At 46.0% G+C, this 22,133-nt stretch overlaps 1 pseudogene; it reads right to left on the bottom strand.

The window, feature by feature from the left end:
* Positions 1-5,679, bottom strand: LOC143443834 (ADP/ATP translocase 2 pseudogene; annotated as a pseudogene).
* Between the last annotated feature and the right edge of the window lie 16,454 nt (positions 5,680-22,133).

Genomic DNA, 22,133 nt, shown 5'->3' with positions numbered 1-22,133 from the left:
TTGAGTCCCATCATTATTGTCATTATGGGAATGGCTTTAAGAGAAAACTGGTCAGATGAATATTTTGCTTCCCACTTTTCAACTGGTAAATAGTTGCCACTGGTAAAACAGACAAACCCAGAGAATCTGTCCAGAATGTTCAAGATATGGTATATTGTACAACATGCCTGTTCTTGGGGAGGACACCTAGGACATAATTATGTGTACTTCTTGATCATCATACAAGACAAGCACAAAGGCACCACCCATGCCTCTGAGAACACTGGACCATGCACCCTTGAAAAAAGCCTTGCTTTCTTCATCACGAGTGATTTTCCGCCAGCAGTCAAGCGTGCCTGTATACATGATATCAGTTCCTCTGTGTCCGACTGCATCATCATACAACAGCAAACCGTGTCAAAAGGATAGGAAGTCAGGCCAGCAACAGCAGTGACAGACTGTGCAATCATCCAGCTGATGAAAATGTGAGTAGTATTGGGATCTGTGAGCATTCCCTTTGCAGCTCGGTAGATGATAATGCCCTGTACTGACATTAAAGCCTTGGTACAGGCCCTTAATCCCATCAGACTTGTAGACCTTAATCAGACAGTCACCAAGGGTTGTGAATTTCCTTTCAGCTTCAGCTTTGCCCACATCAGCTGCTAGACAGGTACGGGCAAAATCAAGAGGGTACACAAAGCACAAGGATGTGGCCCCAGCGGCACCACCTCATGCCAGGTTCCCTGCAAAGTAGCGCCAAAACTGGGTCCTCTTGCCCACACCACTCAGAAAGATCTGCTTGTATTTGTCTTTGAAGGCAAAGTTGAGAGCCTGGGTAGGGAAATATCTGATGACATTGGCCAGGTTACCACGCCAGAAGGACAGGACTCCTGTTCCTTGGGAATACGAACTGAGCAGTCTATAATGCCCTTGTATTGCTTATCTGCCGTGATTTGCTTGCTGGCATGCTGCACCTGCAGCAGCAGCTTCACCAGCTCGATGGGTGCTACCGCCGTCTTGGAGATGGCCGTGGCCACTCCACTGGCCAAGAAGTCCTTGGCGAAGGACACAGCAGCATCTGTCATGTTGCAAGCAAATAAAAAAAAAAGAAGAAGAAGAAGAGGCAGTCGAGTGCAGGACAGGACTGGGTTGACAACCGGGCTTTGACTCCCAGACTCTGGATTTTGCAGTCTTAACTCGACTGGATTTACAATCCTGGTGCTGGGCCCTGGTGACCAGCAATTCTCTTAGTTTGTGTGCATTTGGTGGGTAGTGTTAAGATGACAGGAAGTGGAGCTAGGGGATGGCTCAATGGGCTAAGAGCTTGTGCAACCATGAGGACCTGGATTTGGATCTCCAGTGCTAATGTATGGGCATAGCAGTGTGCATTTATAAACCCAGCACTGGGGAGGGGCAAAGATACATGTGTCTTGGTCAGCCAGTCTAGCTGGAATGGCAAGTTCCACAGTTACTGACAGACCTTGTCTCAAAAAATGTGAGAGGGGTTGGAGAGATGGCTCAGTGGTTAAGAGCCCTGGCTGCTCTTCCAGAGGACCTGGATTAGATTCCCAGAACCCACATGGCAGTTGTCTGTGACTCCAGTCCCAGGGGATCTGATGCTCTCTTCTGATTGCTGCAGGCACTGGCATGCATGTGGTGCATGTTGCATACATGCAGGCAAAACACTCATTCACAGAAAATAAAAAGAAATAAATTTAAAAAAATAAGGTAAGGGAGATAAAGCAAGACACCCGGTGTTCACTCTTAGTCTCCACCTGTGAGGGGACAGACTTGGAGGCACACACACACACACATGCACACACAGGACTCAACTAAAAATAAACATGTCAAATTATGTCACACTTGGTACTTGCTCCGCTGTGGCCAGGCCTGGCTGGGCAGTCCAAACTGTAAGCTTCTGAGCAGTGTAGTCCCAGCCTCCACGCCTGTTCTGCTATCTGCCTCAGTTACCTCAAATCCCCACTAGGAAGATTACACAGTGAAAGGTGAAGGGCATGGTGACACTGGCCCACTATCAGCCCCACTATACTTGCTTTGTTCCTGGAAATTCCACTATCTAGGTGAATCTGAGCCTGCCGTTTAACAGATGTAATGATGGGGAGTGGGTTCTTTAACATTTTCTGAGCCTCGTTTCCACATCTGTGAAATGGGAAGACTCATAACATGTTGTTTAAACTGGCATTTACGTTTTTTATTTGTAATTATCTCCCCATGGCTGTGATGAGGATTCAGTGTGATGATACAGGTAAAATGTTGACTACAATCCTGCTGCCATGGCAACTCAATGTTAACTAAGGAGGAGAGGGAAGACATTTTTTCTTTTTACCTCATTCAGCCCCTCAAAGCTGGGTTTCCTTTTGAAATCACCCTCAGGCAGGATTCCGCCAGCTCCCTAGAATCCCAACAGAAGGCATGAAGCTCTTGGTCTAAGACATGGAGGCAAGGAAATACACAAAGGTATCTCCACACCAGGATTATTCATGTGCAGGCAGTGGCGACCAGACTCTATGGATATCTGTGTGGGTACAAAAAAGTTCTGCAGAGCCACAGAGAAGTCATTACCTCCAGTTTAAAAAGAGGTAAATCAAGGCACAAAGAAGTCTCCCTATTTATGTGCATCATCTTCCGTCCTCTCCAAACACAAACTGAAGTAATTATAGAGCTGGAGACAGAACCCCTCACCCGAGAGACTTGAAACTGGGGCACTGCGCTACAAACTTCTGTAAGGCCCATGCAAGATATCACACGGGTTGTGGCGAGCCCAGTGACTGTCATTTGCATGCACTATGCACTCTCTAGACTAGTCTGACAGCCTCAGTGGATGCCTCCAGGAATTCGTATGTTGTGGATAAAGCCCTGGATTAGACAAAAGCTCTGTACTTTAACCTCTGTCCAGCTGAACCTGCTGTGTACCCTTGGGTCACTTAACCTAATACAGTACTTGAGAAATCCGGTAAAGAGTTGAGCAATATCTATGATTGCCATTCCTGACTGCTTGTGTGAATCCCCTGCTCTGTCTGTTTCTCTGTCTGTCTGTCTCTTTAGCTCTGTCTGTCTGTCTATCTCTGTCTCTGTCTGTCTGTCTGTCTCTCTCTGTCTCTCTCTCTCTCTCTCTCTCTCTCTCTCTCTCTCTCTCTCTCTCTCTCTCAGACTTTGAGTCTCTTACTGAATCTGAAAGTCATCAATTCAGCAAGGCTAGATAACCAGTGAGCTTCAGGCCCTTACTTGTGCCCTCTTCACACCTTAGCCCTGATGTTTAAGCAGCCTTTACCCACAGGTTTTCTGTGGGTTCTGCTATTGGATTGCAGGTGTTTACTGGCTAAGCCATCTCCCCAGCCTTTGAACTGACTGACCCACTGTCCAGAGAGCTTCTCAGTCACAGAGAGGATGGGACGGGGAGCTGTGCTCTGGCTCTTCACTGCCTGCTGGACATGCCTGGTGGGAAGCAGGGCAGGGGCTGTAGAGCATGTGTTGCTATGGTTGGGGAGTGGGAAACTATGCACATAGGCAGGTGGGGACTGTTACTGTTAGCTCAGTGACAGCCTGGCTAGCACAAGGCAAGAGGACATTTTTCTCTTTTTCTTGCTTCATGACTTAACTGGAACGTCTCTTCTTCAGTCCCTGACCTAGAGCTACATCATCAGATATTCTGGGTCTCAGAAAGGGACTTGGGACTTGATTGGAGTAAGTCAATGGCTTTCCTGGGTCTTTGGCTTACAGATGCCAGATTGATAGATACCTATCTTCTATCTATCTATCATCTTCTATTCTCTCTCTGTATGTCTATCTATCTATCTATCTATCTATCTATCTATCTATCTATCTATCTTCTATTATGTCTTCTGTATATCTATCATCTGTCTAGCAATCATCTATCTATCTATCTGTCTGTCATCTATCTATCTATCAACAATCTATCTATCCACTTAACTTCTGTTTCTCCTGAGAATCTTAATATAAAAAGAAAACCTCCAGGAGTTAATCTTTGCCCTTGACATTGTGAGCTGTCAAGACACATGATGTGATGTGTAGAGACTCCATTCATTCTAGAAGGAAGAGAGGAGATAAATCAGGATTCCTGAACAAGCCAAGTACAATGTAGGCCCCACTACTCAAGAAAAAAATTCAAAGGCCTGAGGAGATGGAACAGTGGGTGACATGATTTTTGTGCAAGCATGAGGATCTGACTTCAGCTTCCAAGCCCCCACATAAAAACCTGGATGTTTCTGAGGAGAAGGGAAGGAAGGTTGGTGAGGGGAGAGGGAGTGGGATAAGAGGAGGGAGAGGAAGCTGAAATTGGGATGTAAACAACTAAACAAACAAAACAAACAACAACAATGACAAACTGGATGTTGTTGTTTGAACTTGTAATTCCAGAACTGGGCAGAGGATACTGGGAACTTGGTATCCAGCCAGTCTAGCCGAAACAACAAGCTTCAGGTTCAATAAGAGTCCTTATTGGATGGTGGAGAGCAGTAGAGGGAACACTGGACACGGAGCTCTGGCTTCCACATGTGCACATATGGTGTATGCCCCCACAACTACCATGTGCACACATACACACACAACAACTACAATGAAGGAAAGAATTTCAGTTTTGAGACTGATGAGTTTGCACCTGATTCTAGTGTGCCCTGGACCAATAGGATGCATCCTTTTCACCAGGCTAGGCCATGTAGAGTAAAACCAAAAGTAACTTGGTCCTATGGCCTTCTTCAGAGACAAGTAGTTCACCATAAGAACCAGATCTCCAGGCCTGGTGCCCTGGCTGGCTGGTGACAGCCTGCGTGACCATAGCTTAGTCCCATTGCATAGAAGGTATCTATGGGGGTTTGAATGAGAGTGGCCCCTGTAGGTTCATATATTTGAAAACTTGGTCTCCAGTTGGTGGAACTATTTGGGAAGGATTAGGAGGTGTGGCCTTGTTGAAGGAGCTGTGTCACTAGGGGTGGGCTTTGAGGTTTTAAAAAAGCCTCTGCCATTCCCAGTTAGTTCCATCTGTCTGCCTTGTGGATCAGTTGTAAGCTCTCAGCTATTGCTCCAGTGCTATGCCTGCCTGTTTGTTGCCCTGCCTCACTCCATAATAGTCATGGATGCCCCCTCTAAAATTGTAAGCAAGCCCTTAAATAAATACCTTCTTTTGCAAGTTGTCTTGGACATGGTATCTCCTCACAGCAATAGAACAGTAACTAAGTCAATATCCTAGAGGCCGTCTTAGGAGTAGCAAGTTTGAGAGGTACCAAGGAAGAGCTCCTCAGAGAGGTGCCTCCTGAACTTAGCTGAACTTAGAGCTTCCTTCTCGGTGACATCCAAATCTGAGAAAACTAGAATACAATGAAAACCATAAATGAGATACTCATTACTTGTCTGGAAGTGGTAGGATTCTTTCTGTTACCACAATGCTACCATTTGCTGCTACTTCAAGTAAGTAATTAGCGGGTTTCAATTTTAAAATAAAGAAACCAGCCAGCCACTGACCCTTCACTAAATTGTCTGTTGTCACCGTACTTAATCACTGCCTGGTAGGCATATCATTCCGTTCTGAAAACCTGTCATCAGCCGCTGGCAGCAGCTCATACTCTTCTTGCTTAAATTTGTCTCTTAATGAATGGTTTGACTGTGACTGTTTTCTTCGACTAGTAAGTCACAGCAACTCAGGAATAAAAATGACTGTGAAGTTTACAGCTTATGTTTCTTCCTGGGAACAGAGGACTCTGACAGGGAACACGTGCAATATGGACCTACCTTCAGAATTATTTTAATTTCAATTGAAATAATTTTTAATTAAAAATTTTTTAATAAAATTAACTTTAATGTATTTGGGTGAAAGAGAATAAGAAGATTGTTATGCAGAGGCAGTGGCCGGCCTGCTGTAGGTCTCCGCCCTGCAGTCTCCCAAGTAGAAAGCATGCTCACAGCCTTTCCTGCTCATGGCAGGGGGGCATGCTGCCTTTCTCACATCCATCGAAGAAGAAAACACAGCTGTGGCAAAGAGGCTCTGGGCTGGCAGTTTCAGTGGTCCCCCAGGCAGCAGGGACATTTGACATAGCTCTATAGCTTCGGGATACTTCTCAGGCTGACCATGCTTCATACTTCTCAGTTCAGTTTAGAATTCCTTAAGATGTCTTTGACAGCCTGCAGGTCTTCCAAGGCTTCATCAGGTTGGCTGTGCCCTAGACTATTCCACATAGAGGATCAGAAGCTAATGTGTGTGTGTGTGTGTGTGTGTGTGCATGCACACAGGCACCTCTCCACCCATCTTCCTGACCATATTTTAAAAATTAAAACATTCACAAACCTATTCTAGGGTAGTATATAAAAGTTACATAGTTCACTAGTCTTGGTCCCTTTTGTGCTGCAATAACACAACATCACAGACTGAGTTATGTATAAAAAAAAAAAAAATCACTTGGCAGGATTCCAAGGAAGGAATGAATGGAGGGGAAAGAGAACTGACTCCACAAAGTTGTCTTCAAACTTCCACCTGTGCACCCACACACAGACAACACGCACACTCACACAATAACAACTATACACACACGCATATAGATGACATGCACACACATACACAATAACAACAACTACTACACACACGCACCCACACATAGACAACATGCACACACACAATAAGAACAACTACTATACACACATATATAGATGACATGTACACACACACAATAACAACAACTACACACACACACATTTTGGAGACCAAGATGTACAGGTTGCACTGGCTGCAGCCCTTTAGGTCTTCTGCAGCATCACCATGTGTCTGAAGGCCCTCATGGGACAAGAGAGCAAACCTAATGCAACAGTGATCACAGGAATTGTCTGTTAAAAGTTCTTGTGAAGGTCCCTTATAAAAGTCCTTTTAATACCTCCTTTTTTGTTTGTTTTTTTGAGACAGAGTCTCTCTCTTGTAGCTGAGGCTGGCCTCAGACTTATTACGTCACTCCACCTGGCCTTGAACTCAGAATCTTCCTCTTTCGGCCTCCCGAGGGCTGGGGTTTCAGCTCTAATGGCCGCCTGGACACTGTTGCACCAGGCATTAAGATCCCAGTACATGAATGTTGTGGGCATGTTGAAACCACAGTACCTTCCCTAACCCAAGTATAGGCCCCTCTCCACCCTCAATGGACTGGATAATCTGGACAGAAAGCCAGACAGCCAGAACTTGAGGCAGTGGAGAGGTATCGAGGAGCATGCCCAAGGCAGGTGGGGACCCCTACTGAGCATTCCTATTTAGGGACCCAGCCTAAATTAAAGGTAGAATCGTAGAAGTGCCTCGGAGGTCATTGTAAACTTTCACTGTGTGGTTTCAGAGGCAAGGGAGAAACATTCCCCACCCCCCTCACTCCCCACCCCACCCCCAGAAGATTCAGGCTGGAAAAAAAAACAGTCTTTGAAGTAACTCAGTGGCTTCTCAGCTGTGGCTTGCCACTTTGAAGTTCCCAACTCACTCTCCTGAGGAACTGGGAGGCTCTGAGCGAAGCCAAAGTTCCACGGAACAGAAAGAGCTAAGCGCCTCCTGGCAGGAAGGGCTTAGTAACTTTAGTCTGTTGGAAATGTGTCAGGCAGGAGGGAGTGTGGGCTGTGGTGGGGGTGGTGGGTGGGGTGGGAGGTTGGGGTGGGGGTGTGTTAGATTTCCTCTATCCTTACAGCGAACAGAGAGGGAGTTGGGATGAAGCATTGGACAAGCAGGGGAACAACCTTGAGCGGAGGTGGAGTCACCATGGAGGGTTTCAAATCCACAAAGGGGCACTGGCCTAGAGAACAGGCCCCAGAGATCCTAGGCTTGTGGTTTTAATTATCCGGTTAGTCATTGGTTTACTGTCGTCCAAGTTTAATAAGCTTGACTGTGACCTGTGAGAGAGAGGGAAAAAATTACCCAAGTTTATTTGTGTGTTGCCACCCTGGGCTGTGTAGCAGCCTTGAGATCCTCCAAGGCCACCAGACCTGAATGACTAGGGGGTAGGGAGCCTATCTTTTCTACCTTTGGAACTATGGTCTCAAGCTCAGGGCCTCAGGCACTAGTCCATCCAGTTAAGCTGGAAAACACTTAAGAGCCAACAGTTTATAAACTGCTCAGGGGGAGGCTTCAGAGCACAGAGCCTCTGAAGGCAGAATCCAGATTTTCAAGCCCGAACGGGGGTGATAGTATGGGGTGGGATGCCATAGGGGGCTGGGACCCTGATGGCCACTGGATTGCTCACCTAGTTTTACTCAGGAAGCAACAGAGACCCTGAGGTCGGTCCCTGCCATGCCCTGGGAGGAATGAGTGTTCTGGGCTGGCACCCTCCTGGGTAGAACTAGGCAGGGTTTTGTACCCCTGACCTCCAAACGAAGCCTGAGTTCTGTGTGCACAGCCTCAGCTTCCACGTGGAGAAACCTGATCCTTCGGACTGGAACACTCAGCTCTTTGTGCTTCGCACCACAGGGTGTCCTGCTCCTGGCTAGCTCTTCTAGCTCGGCGCAGTCTCCTGGCTTCAGCTTCCCTCCGGAGCATGGAGCACCTGATGGCTCTTGGTTTACTGTGACTCACTGCTATTATATCTGTCTGCGCTTTTATTTCCAGTATTTCGCTGTAGCTGCCCGTGACCCAGCTCCCAGGCAAGACTTTCCACGCCGAGGCTGCCAGCCCAGCAGAGAGGAGACCTCCAGTCCATCTGCCAGTATTTGAATAATTTCATACACACTTGCGTCTCTCAGCCACCTGGGCTATTTTCGTTTCCTCGAGCTTTTTAAGCCAAAGGCACTGGCCAGGCTGGTTGTTTTCTGCAGATCCTCTTATCACCTGCGCATGCCAGGAGTTCACCACACCGGTTTCTCTCTGAGGCCACCTTTGCAGTGGCTTCCTGTATCTACAGCCAACTTCCTGTTGTCTTCACATTTTGTTTGCCTGAGTTCTTAAGGTTTCAGTTCAGTAAAACTCAAGAGCAAGCTGGGCCTGGCTGCACTTTGGAGACCAAAGTAGGGCCAGCTTGGGCTCCATAGGGAGAGCTTGTTAAGAAACAACAACAACAACACCCCCCCACACACACAATCAATCAATTAAACAAACAACAACAGAAAACAGCCGTGCAAAGACTGCTGGCTCCTGGATGTCACATTGCACTGGGTGCACAAGTCACCAAGAGTGCTCTGGAGGACACAGTGTACTTAAGTCACCCAAGGTGAGGTCCATCTAACGTGAACACCTACCCATCCCGCCCTCCACCACCAACCAAAGAAACCCACGGTCAATTACACTTAGGAGACAGCATATTCTATCCCATTCTTTGTGATGCAAAACACATATTTATACATCAAAGGTTCTGAGAAGTTTTATCGAAAAACCCTGTTCTCCTTTAGAACTCACCATTTCCCAAACCCAGCATGATTCTGACCACAACTCTTTTCATTTAATAAGACCTATTTATAATCTCAAAGACCTAATTAATGTCTTTTGGACTGTATTTTAGAAAATTATCTATCAGTAGTTTTTACCCTAAGGAGGTACCTGATCCTTTAGGAGTGTGTTTAGGACATAAGTGGCATTTTGGATTATCATAAATCTGGTGAAGTGCTATTGACATTTTGTGTGTGTGTGTGTGTGTGTGTGCGCGCGCGCGCGCGCGCGCGTGTGCCATACAACCTGGTTTCAAACCAAAAAGACCTGTCCTTTCCCAAGTGCCAGTTCATTCTCTGGTACATTGGTGAGCAGGATTGGATATGTACTCTGTACAGTGTTTCGAAGCTCTCTCTGGTTCAGATACTCCTGGCTGTGTGTGTGTGTGTGGGGGGGGGGGGGGGTGGTGCGTCCTTGCTTTTTGTTAGGTGCAGGCATGGACGGTTGAGTCCCTCCCCATTTCCCCCACCTTCATCCCCTCTTCCCCAGTTCCTTGGAGAGAGTCCGCTTTTGGCTTTTGTTGGTCTGGGCCCATTTGGAGTTGGCAGAAGCAACTAGAGGGCCTCGGTTTGTGGCTTTATCTATTCTGGAGGAGGAAAAAAAAAGTGTGTGTGTGTGTGTGTGTGTGTGTGTGTTTCACAGGGAATTCTGAGGAAGCTACTGTATTATTGTTATTTTTTTAAGAACAGTTTTAGCTTCTCCGAATAGAAAGGAAGGACCCAAGGCTTTATTTAGTCTTAGAGAAAACATTTACCTGGTACCTTGCCAAGGTCAGGAGCCTGGGACAGAACCGTGAGAACAGAGAGTGAACCTTCGCACTTTTCCAGAGTAAGGCTACAGCAGCGGGGAGACCCCCAACACACCGAATTCGCAGCTCGGAATCACTTAAATCTGCATCCCTGCTTGAGTCAAAACAGAAAAACGCCCATGGCAACTGGCAAATGGGCCCAAAGAGGCAGCGTGTGTTTTATGAAAACAATGGGTGGCTCCCGAGACAGCGGCTGGGGCAGGGGTGGACTTCAAGCCAGGAGCCCGGGAAGCTCGGCTGCCGGCCAACAGCCCTGATGCAGCGGGGCAGTCGGGATCGCCGAGCAGCTGCCTGTCCCCGCGGGGCACAGGTGCAGTCTGGCTTTGCATCCTGGAGCAGGACGCTGGGGAGGAGGTGCACAGTCTGACGGCCTGTGAATTGGTTCCTGCACTTAACTGAGGAAGTCGCCACGGAGCTCAGAGCGGGAGGGCAGCCCAGGGATTGTTTGGATGCCTGCCTCTCTTTGCTTGCTTCTCTAGCAGGATGAGTGGGGCAAGGGAAGCGAAGCCCTTTTTAAGTTTTTGAAAATGGCTGGACGGTAGTGGCGCACGCCTTTAATCCCAGCATTAGGGAGGCAGAGACAGGCAGATCTCTGAGAGTTCAAGACCTCCTTGGTCTACAGATCGAGTTCCAGGACAGCCAGGGCTACACAGAGAAAGTCTCAAAACAAAAGCAAGCAAGCCAGCCAGCCAGCAAGCAAACAAGTTGAAAATGACCGTACGGGCAATGTCCTACCAACTGTAGTGCTCAGTAGCCCTTGATTTTACAGACTCAGACCCTGAACAATGAGAGAACAGATTTTAGTTGTAAGTCCTGGTTAGTGATCAGGCCAGATAGAGAGACCTGCTGCTCCTGCTCCTCCCGCTGTTTGGATATGGTTTTCCCTTCAAAAGTATCCACTGAAAACAAAAGTTTATGGATTTTTCCCAGTGTTAAAGTTATAACTGGTACTGGTGGTACATACCGGTAATCACAGCATGTGGGAGGCTGAAGCAGGAAGGTCATGAGTTCGAGGCTACACTGAACTACACAAAGAACCACTGTCTCAAAAACAAACCAATAACCAAAACAGAAAACCCCAGAATTATAAGAATTTAGGGGAACTGCAAAAGACCCTCTCAGTATTATTAAACTGTTACTGTCCATCAAGACCATTTGAGAATTGCCTGGCTCTTCTGCAGAAGGTAGCTTTAAATCACCGTTTCTCATGAGTTAGAGGCTACACATTTATAACTACAAAATTAGATGACTCTGCATGGAAATGAGAGCCTAGGAATTAGACACACTCCCTGGTGCACACAGATAAGGAGAGAGTCATGGCTAGGCAAGAAAGGTGGTAAATGTCTGAGATAGCCAGCTTCTTCTTCAGCCTTAAGCTGGGCAGCTTTTGTCTCCCACCAGTTGGTTCCAGCTGACAGACTGCTCAGCTGCATCAGGACAGAACACATGGCAATTTCAGACAAATCAATCACAAAGACAATCATGTCTTCTTAAAAGCCCAGCCCTCAAGAAAAGCCCGTTTCCATCTTCCTGAGCCCCGTCTCTGGTCTGCAGAGGGCCTTTTTCTGTGTGTGTCTGCTGCATGTGTGTGTTTCCTTGCCTCCAATAAATGGCTTTTCTTCAGCAGATTCTGTTTGCAATGTTTGAGATTTTTCTGCTGCTACCTGTTTTAAATTCTTTAACTGGCAGAGAAAACAAACCTGGACTGTACCACTTCCAGACACCCAGACTGTATCAGAAACTTAAGTGTGACTTCTCTGTTCAATGCAAATCACATTTGTCTGAATAGGGATGGGAGAAGACCTCCCCAAATAAATAACCCCAAAGGTTACAGTTTTGGGCCCCTAAAGGATTTTAATATTTAAATTTTCTATGGCTTTCCTTTTCATTCTCTAACTGCATATTTACGCCTGCCTTGTATTTTGTCTCCATGTTTGTACCTGTAGATTTCCTAATTAATGAATGATGTAAACCATTGACACACTCAACTCTTGTCAAGTCATACCCCCCATTGACCCTCTACTAAGCATGGCATACGCACAAACACCCACTGTTGACTCTGACCCAAGTGGGTTCCTCTGGTGCAGACATTTATGCCCCACCTTTGCAACATAAAAGAAATCTCTAATTCAGAAATAAGTTAGAACTGTCAGGGATGAAAACTCAGCATTTCTCTCCAAATAATCTCTATCTTTCTCCTGCACATTTTATTAGTATCATATCAAGGGTCTGAGGCTGGGGTCTTGGCCCTCAGAATGCCTGCTGTCTTTAGCTCTACTAGGATCCCCTCTGCCCATACACATAACTCCTAGGCTGAATGAGCTGGGGTTGTGTAGTTATTCCTAGTTCGATAGCTCACAAAGGAAGGCTCAAAATAAGCAGCCCACTGGGAGCCCTGCCTTGGCAAATTTGACAAGGAGAAGAACTACGTTGACTATTCGGCAGTGCGAAAGGAGACGGAGCACTGGAGCTCGGGGGTCAGCAGGTAAACAAATAGAAGAGCCAAGGAGTAGCCAAGGGGCTCCATGAGGGAGCATGAATTAACTGCTGTGCTGACAAGAAGGTGGGTGTTAGTTATTTATTTAGACAGGGTCGTGCTATATGGTCTAGGCAATTACTCTCCATTAACTTTCTGAGTGCTGGAATTATAGACACTTGCCAGTACAGCTGACTTAGCTATTTATTTTATGGTGCTGGGAATTGAATCCAGGGACTTGCACATATCAGAGAAGCCCTCTGCTGCTTAAACACTCCCCACTACTCCCCCCCCCAAAACCCAGCATTTTCTTTTTAGAGCTCTGTTTGATCTTGGGAGACTCTGGGTTCTGGAGCTACATTCTGGACGGTCGGTCATGCAACAAGCTCGAATTGCTTCCACCTGGCCACCCCATGCAGCTTTTCCTGAGATGCCATGGCACTCATCTTTGGGATATGGTTCTTCCTTTATTACCCAAATGTGGCCTCAAAGGAACCTCACATTTTTCCAGTTGGCCTTCAAAGGGACCCCACAATTCATGAGAACTATTTGCATGTGTCTACTTCTTCCAATCAAAAGCTCTTGACTCACCCTCTCATCTTTTTAAATAAATTAATAGTTAGGAAATAATAGGATAATCATTCTATAAGTAGTGAGAAGTGTATCCCACTGGTGGTAGGATTGTAAACTGGCCTAGTCATTATGGGAAACGATGTGGGGTTCCTCAAAAATCTACAACTATAAAAACCATGGTGATTCAATTGGCCCACTCATGGATATGTATTCAAAGGAAGGGAAATGAACGTGTGGAAAGGCACACCCGCACTCTCACAGACACTCTGGAACCAGCATAGGTAACCGTTAATAGGTGAACACATAAGGAAAAGGTGGAGTTGGGGGTGTTACTCTGTAAGGCCCCCATGAAGGGAGGACCTCACCCAAGCCTCAGGAATTTGCAGCCACCCAGTAACTCACAAGACACTGAACTTGATGTAATCAGCAAGAAGTATATTTCAATCAGCATCCTGAGGTCAAGACCCATGACCCACGCAGGGGAAGTGGGGCCTGACCCCAGGGCTTTGGAGACAGAGAAAATTTAGAGACAAAAACCACAAGGAAAAAAACACAACCTGGGGGAGGGGGGAACCACAACCCAGGGGGAGTGAAGGAGGGTTATTGGAGAGTACCTGTGGAAAGTCCCAGCCCATTATTCAGTTTGTGACAGGGTACAAGGAACAGTCATGGGGAACATTTTGTATAGGCTATTCTCTAAGAGCCTATTCGTAAGCAACCATCTATCTTGTGGTCAGCCAAGTTCCTGAAACACAGAGTTCATGACCAAACTGACCTGCACTCTTGGTTCTGCTCAGCCTGCTAGGAGTTTCTGAAAATTTTTAACCCTTTCAACTCAGTGGTAGAACACTTGCTTAGCATGCTCAAAGGCCCTGAGTTCAATCCCCAGTACCACAGAAGAAGTAAACATGGTCTGTCTATCCATCTATTTACTCTTTAACCATAAAAGAGAAGTCCTGTCTTCTGCTGAAACATGGGCAGAACCAGGGGAGCATAATGGTAAAGAGAAGTGAGGTGCAGAAAGACCAATGTATGTTCTCATTACAGGTAGATGCTTTAAAAAACATGTCTTAGAAGTAGAGAGTAGACAGGGGCTACAAGAATCTGGGCTGGGCACACGGGGAGGGAAGGATGGGGAGACACTTTAAATGGGTACAGGGAGCAGCTGGATAGAGAATTATTTGTAATATTCTAGAACGGAGTAGGATGGCTATAATAAATTGCAATTAATCAAATAGTTCAAATAGACAGTTCAGAGGATTTTCTTTTTTTGAGATGGTGTCTCATTATCGTAACCCTGGTTGTCCTAGAACTCACTGTGCAGGCCAGGTTGGCCTTGAATTCAGAGATCCTCCTGCCTCTGCCTGCCAAGTACTGGGACTAAAGGTGGGCACCATTACACCTGGCGAGAAGATGACTATATTACGACAGGATCTCATGTAGTCCAGGGTGGCCTAAAACTCATGGTGTGGCAGAGGCTGGCTTCAAATTCCTGATTATCCTAGGTGTTGGGATTACAGACCAGACTCATCTCTTCTGACTTCTGTGATGCTGGGATCAAAACCAGGGCTTCCTGCATGCCAGGTAAGCACTCTACCCACTGAGACAAGGTTTCAGCCCCTTTTCAAGGATTTTCTAGGAAAAATACATTTCTTTGGTTATCCCAGCCCTTCCTCTGCTTCTCTTGATCATTCATTTGTTTTTCCCATGTGTACATCACAGACCCCAAGACGCATAAGGCAATGTTTAACTTTGAGGAAGCTCTCAATCCTGCAAGTACAGTGAGAGGACAGTGGGGATTGTGTGGGGGTGAAGTGTGAGGGTAGGTCCAGTGTGCATGGGTGGGAACCGAATGCAGGGGTGAAGTGTGAGGGTGGGTCCAGTGTGCATGGGTGGGGCCCGGATCTTGCACTGTCTTGAGTGGGGGTGAGAAGTTGCTGTGTGGCCTTGGCTGGCAGCTTTTCTTCGATGGTTTTCCTAGTTCTGGCAGGAACCCCATGTAACCAGTGCCACATGTTTAACTTGCATTAATTAAATGGCAGCCTCAGCCAAAGTTTGGTGCTCCTTCTAATGTTTTCAGTGTTGTAATGCCTTTACTTTTTTTTGTCTTTAAATATTTGTTAATGTAAATTCCTATATTTAACCCTATAGTCTGTCTGTAAAATTTAAACATCGAGAGACGTCTGGTCTTGATTTTTAAAAATGAGGATTTATTTTTGGCTTTTTCCATGAGAACACAGCTTCACTCCTCTAGGTTGGGCTCGAAGTGCATTCAGTTTTGATTTTAATGAGAGATGACCGTAAATGTTGTGTTTTTAAAATTTTTTGATAGGTTTTTGTAGCTCAGACTGGCTTCAGACTCACTGTATAGCCAAGGATGATCTTAAACTATTGGTCTCATGTCTCTCAAATGTGATTACATCACCACACCAAGCGCTCACTGTCACCTTACCTGGTTTTAGGACACATGAGAAATGTGTGTGGTATGGAAAGTAGCAGTTCTTATTTGTCACCCACTGAAGTTCAGCTAAACTCCTTGCCTCATTCCTAGTCTTGAGTATATTGTCACCCGGGGTAGCAAGGATCTGGGGCAAGACATTCCCTCATCTAGAGATGGATATCCCAGGGGCCACACCTAATGCCGGAGTCAGGTTGTATGCACACAAACCCAACTGTGCACTCTAGGCTGTGTGCTCTGCACAAGCAATGGTACCATTGGCAGGCCCACGTCCCTCTTCCACAGAGATCGCCGCCAGTGTTGGAGGTAGACCAGCAGGTTTCCTTATATTTATCTGGGGTGGGGCTATAGTGAGAAGGAGTTCCTGGGACATTTTGTAAGGTCTGTTACAGCTTCTGTTTTTGTTCTGTTGTCGTTGTTTTGTGTTGTCTTTCTGTTTATTTTGGACACGAGGTTCCATTGTATAGCCTAGGCAATCCTCCTGCCTCAGCCTCCCAAGAGCTAGTCTTGCAATTACAGGTCTGTGCTATCACTCCTGGGTTCTGCTTCTTTTATGGCACACACAGGACAATTCCTACCTCCAGAGGCTGAGTGTGCAAGGGCCAGCTGTATTTCTTGTGGTTGTTTTGACTGTGATTTCCTACAGGGAGCAGAGATTGTCCTCCTGTCTTCAACCTGTACACTGAGGCCAGGTATCCTTCAGACATAAGCAAGGCTTTTCTGGCTGTGTAGTTCCAGTGTTTTCTTGGAGTGGGCCATCCAGGCATTTCTCTGAAGCAAGGTGGGGTGGGGTTATGTTGACCCATGAGCTCCTTCACCACCTTGTTTTAGTTACATTTCTTTGTTGCTATGACAGAACACTGGACAAAAGCTCCTTAGGAAAGGACAGTTTATCTTGACTCACAGTTTGAAGCTATAGTTAGTTTATCAGCTGTCAGATTATATCCACAATCAGGAATCAAAGAGAGAGGAGTGGTGGGGCTCTGTTTATGCTTCTCCTTTTTTTATGCAACCTGGTGTCCCAGCTCACAAAATTGGCACCACCCATTTAAGGCTGGTGTTCCCAACTCAAACTAGACAATCTCTCACAAACCTACTTAGAGGTACGCTGTTTAACTGATCCTGGATCCTGTCAAGTCGATAGTCAATATTAACAACCACACAACCCTTGAGGCTGAGCAGATGAGGGTCCACTTCACCGGGGCTGTGGGAGCCAGGCTTCCCCTTGTATTCACCAGGTACCAGCTCACTTCCACAGCCTAACTTTTTTTATACCCAGCCCTGTGACCTGGGAGCTTTTGTCAAGATTTCAAGAAAGAAACCAGGACTCAAGTGACATTTCTCTATTTCTACTGAATGTATTGGAATAATATTATAGCATAATATAGCTAACCAAGTAAGTATTTTTCTGAGGCCCCCTGCTAGCAAGAGGTTTATCCTTAGCATCCTTCTTGCCTAACCCAGATTCTATTTGCACTCATCTGGGGGCAAGATGGATCCTTACCCTTAAAGACTGCATCTTCCCTCCAGTCACCCTTCCTTCTGTCTCAGGTTTATTTATGGATCCAATACAGATACTGAAATCAGTGAGCCAGGGTTACCTTCTGGACAAGGTTTAAGAAAGCCAGGCATCTCTGGTTGGCATGGAGGGTGAGAAGGGGTGGTGGTGCTTCTGATGAGAGGGCTCACTGTTAAAAGCACGTGAAGCTCTTGTGGAGCACCCAGATTCCATTCTCAGTACCCATATCCGGTGTCTTCCAACTGCCCTTAACCCCAATTCCAGGGATCTGATGCTTTCTTCTGGTCTCCCTGGACACCTGCTCATGTGATGTATGTACACACACACACAGACACACACACACACACACACACACTACGTAAATAAAAATGATTGTAAAACATAAAAAAAAAAACCCAACCCTTTGTTTTGACAGCTCAGCTCTTTTTTTCTTTTTACACCATCCTTCTTCGACTTACATTGCATTAGTCTATGCTTCTGATTCTGATGGAACTGACGAATTGAGCCAAAGAACAGACACCGGCCAGCCCAGGCCTAGTCACCAACAGTATATTCAAGCCAGATATGGGCCCAAGTCAGAAGAATGATGGCTAGTCCCTGGATGTTTGCATACCTGAGAGAAAAAAAGGGTCTAACCTGTTCCGATGTGATCCTAAGACTGCTGGGGGAGGGGGGCATCTGCCCACTGTGTGGGGGGTTAGAAAAGCCATTGGAGGAAAGCAATTTTGAGAGAGAAACTGCCAAGACCACAGAAATTAGAGGTGCCTTTCCCCTCCAGTACAGATATCAGTGAATAAACGTTTCCATTATGTCCATTTGAATTAGGACCGCCCCCTACCCTCGTTATAACCATGGACTCCATCTCTACCACACATGCACAGAAAAAAAGAGGCTCTGTCGGTGCCCTAGTGATCATTAAAGGAAGTCAGGGCAGGAATCAAGCAGGGCAGGAACCTGGAGGGAGGAGCCGGTGCAGAGGCCACTGAGGAGCGCTGCTTACTGGCTGCTCAGTCTGCTTTGTTAGAGAACCAGGACCATCAGTCCAGGGCCAGCTCAACCCACAATGGGCTGGGCCCCCCTGCATCAATCACTAATGAAGAAATCACTCCCTTCCGGTCTGGGCCAGAGCACTGAGCAGATCTTGGGTGGCAGCTCTGCCCCCAACATCCAAGAACCCAGAGGAAGCGGGGATCCCAGGCGCTTGAACTCAGACAGTATCTTAGAATACACAGCCTTGGTGTATCTACTCATCAAGCATACTGAGCAGACCTGCCCAAACCTCTGATGTCCTGGAATTCCATCTGGATTCAGTGAAGACACAGCATCAGAGGCTTATCAACTTACTCTTCCCCCCACCCCTCTTCTAAAATCTCAAGGCCCTTAATCAGCTTGAAGAAGTTAAAGAAGAGTCAGCGCCCCTATTCCCTGAGCTTGGGGACTAATGTGGTTAATAATGGTCTGTCTTTCTAGGGACAAGTAGTGGTTTTGTTGGAACAGGGGGGATTAGCTAGGACTTATTGCATAGCCATAACCTATTGGTAGAAATCTGTATAATTATTATCAAGATGAAGTTATAAATTCTTAAATGGTACAAAATTTACTTTGATCTCAAATTTAAGGTTTTCATTGGTACAAGCCTCTTAATAATATAAAAATGAGATGAATATTGATATGCTCATGGGCATTGTGCCTGTATAACACATTTAGGAATACAATGCCTAGACCCAGCCCTTTTTTAACTTTTTAACTGATTTGGGACGGTTAACCTATGAGTTAAGGGACTATAGCAAATTCATATTTTTGAGTTTATTGTTAGGGTGTTTTCCATATTTTATTTAGAAATAGCTGAGAGGAGTGAACAGACAACAGTCCAGGTTACCTTACATGGATAGTTGGTTTTCAAAACATCAGAAGTCCATAGAACTGACGCTACAAATATTTATATATTAATGTTCATATTGATTAGAGACCTGTCTGCTCCTGACAGCTTCCTGTCGTGGATTCTAAGAAGAAATTGAGCATCCTTGGAGTTACTCCAGTTGTGTGGTAACAGCCACTAGGCAAGAATTGCCTCTCTCCATCTACAGACAAATTACTGTCCAGAAAAGGACACACATGCAGAATAGTCGACTGATTATATCTGCCTAGACAGAGTAATCAGTCCTTAATAATCTTGCATCACCAAGGTCTGTCAGATGATTCTGGGCCAGAAGGCTGAAGATTTGATGCTCCAACGTGCGGTAGTATAGGGGCTTTTCAGGTGTTCAGAGGTCTCTATAAATTGGCTAAGTTTTAGAAGCTACGCTTTGTGCTTCCCACAATTATAGTTAACTCAGTCATTCTGGATTTCTGACGGGGTTGAAAACTTATAGCTATTTACCGTAAGAGAAAAGATTTGAGTGGATGGTCGTCAGCTGACATTCATCCTAAAGCCAGGTTCAGAACTAAATGTTTTAGTTAGGATAGATGACAGAGGTTCTGGTTAGTCAACAAAAGGATGGACGGGGTATTAGGACTATCTTGTACCTCACTGGTACAAATTGGCAATTATGCTCTAATTGTATTTGGAGAGAAAAGTTTCATTTTAACAGGAAGGGTGATGTGTAGGAGGAGCTAAGGTAGGAGGAGTACTGAGAGGAAGAAAAGGAGTAAGAAGAGGAGAAGAAGAAGAGGAGAAGCTAGGTGATGAAAGAGAGAAAGAGGGGGGAGACAGGGAGGCAGATATTCATGTATCTCCACCAGTCAAAGATAGTTGTTATATCTAGGTTGGTCAGTGGGTTACACCTCTGATTGAACAATTCCAAACTTATAACGCATATGATTAACATTATTTTAAAACAATGTATAAATGCAAAAAGGAAAAGGGGGCATGGGATAGGGGTTTTCTAAGGGGGGGGAATGGGGAAAGGGGATGGCATCTGAAGTGTAAATAAAATATCTAATAAAAAAATAAAAAAATAAAAAATAAAAAAAACAAAAAGAAAAGAAAAAGGAAAAAAAAAAAAAGAAATCACTCTACAGGCTTTATTTGCTTAAGTGAGGTTTCCTCCACTCAGATGACTTTAGCTTGTGTCAAGTTGACTAAAGCTAGCCAGCACAGTAGGCTTGCAGGGTTTCAGTCCATAGGAGTATTCGCCTAAGAATTCTCTCCTTGGTTGAGTTCTCCTCCACTCAGCCTGCCACTGCAGTGACCCTGGGATTGGCCATCCAGACTCCAGCCCACAACTTAGAAAATCATTCAAGGACTCAGCATTCTGTTTTCACAGGTCTTCACGTCTTCAGCTTATAGTGGACTTCTGTGGGACAAGCAACGCCATGCCCTACCCAGGTGCCAGTGGGAATTAGATTCAGTTCTTAATAACTTCACTCCCTCACCAGCAAATGACTTAAACAAGATAGAATCTACTGTCTTCTTATGTAAATAAAACCTCCACGGAGGCTTTCTGTAGCTGTCAACGGTGCAGTATCTTTTTATCTTCCTTCTCACAATCCTTATCTCTGGACATATCCATCCCTCTTCTCCGTGGGACAGGACGCCTTTCTCTGCCCACACAGCCCTTTTCCTGACATCACTGCACAGGGAACCATGAGGGAGGAAGGCTGAAAAAGGTATCTCGTTTTTATGTGCCAGGTAGATATCAAGAGCCCCTTTCTGAAGAAGGAGGAGGAAGAGGAGGAAGAGGAAAAGGAGGAGAAGGAGAAGAAAGAGGAGGAAAAAGAAGAAGAAGGAGGAGGAGGAGGAAGAGGAGGAAGAGGAAAAGGAGGAGGAGGAGAAAGAGGAGGAAAAAGAAGAAGAAGGAGGAGGAAGAAGAGGAGGAAGAGGAAAAGGAGGAGGAGGAGGAGGAGAAAAGAAGGAAGAGGAGGAGAGGAGGAGGAAGAGGAAGAGGAAAAAGAGGAGGAGGAGGAGGAGAAGGAGGAAGAAGAAGAAGAAGAAAAAGGAGGAGGAGGAGGAGGAAGAGGAGGAGGAGGAGGAGAAGGAAGAAGAAGAAGAAGAAAAAGGAGGAGGAGGAGGAGGAGGAGGAGGAGGAAGAGGAAGAGGAAGAAGAAGAAGAAGAAGAAGAAGAAGAAGAAGAAGAAGAAGAAGAAGAAGAAGAAGAAGAAGAAGAGAAGGAAGAGAAGGAGGATGAGGAGGAAGAGGAGGAAGAAGAAGAAGGGGATGAAGAGGATGAAGAGGAGGAGGAAGTATTAACGGGAAGCCTGTAGCAGGTTAACCTAAAGTGCTACATCAAGATCCTTACAGGGTTAACTCCATAGCTGGTGGGACCTACAGAGCCCCCTGGGCAAAAGAATGATTGATTCAGACAACTCAGCAGACACTCCCCTCCCTGCTGTGAATGCTAAGAAGCCTTTTGGGACCTCAGGGGAAACCTTCTCTATTATTATCTGTCCTGACCATTCACAGGTCACCACCCAGGTCAACTCCACAAGAACAGCTGGGCTTCCAATAGTGTGAGGCCTCAGAACCAGTTCAGGAAGCTTCCAGGGAGTCTTGTCCTTACTTGACCCTGTCTGGCTGAGAATAGACAATAGCAGCTTTCTTCATGTCAAAGTAGAGAAGGTTTTCCTGATGTGTGTCAGTACCAAAGAGGGGGTTTATGAATAGCTGAATGGTGGCATTCCATGCTGGGTTCTTTGAGTTTGTTCTGTAGCTCAGGAGAACTGTAACTGGATTTTAAATCCATCTTCACCAGTTAGTGATTAGTAGCAGCCGTGTGACAAACACCCTCCCCACCCACTGGTCACCAGTGGAGGGTGCTCAGCCTCCCGGGGAAGAAGAGTCATCGGCATCCTTATTATGAAACATCTACTCCAACTCTACTGTGCACACAGGACTGATGGAAGCAGAGGAGGTTGTGGAGATGAGAAAAGATACTGTTCCTCCTCCCACTGGAGTTTAAATCTACCAGAGAA

This window comes from Arvicanthis niloticus, chromosome 11, assembly GCF_011762505.2.
Source record: "Arvicanthis niloticus isolate mArvNil1 chromosome 11, mArvNil1.pat.X, whole genome shotgun sequence".
Lineage (NCBI taxonomy): Eukaryota > Metazoa > Chordata > Mammalia > Rodentia > Muridae > Arvicanthis > Arvicanthis niloticus.
The sequence above is the reverse complement of the archived record's forward strand: the minus strand, read 5'-3'. Positions and strand labels throughout refer to the sequence as shown.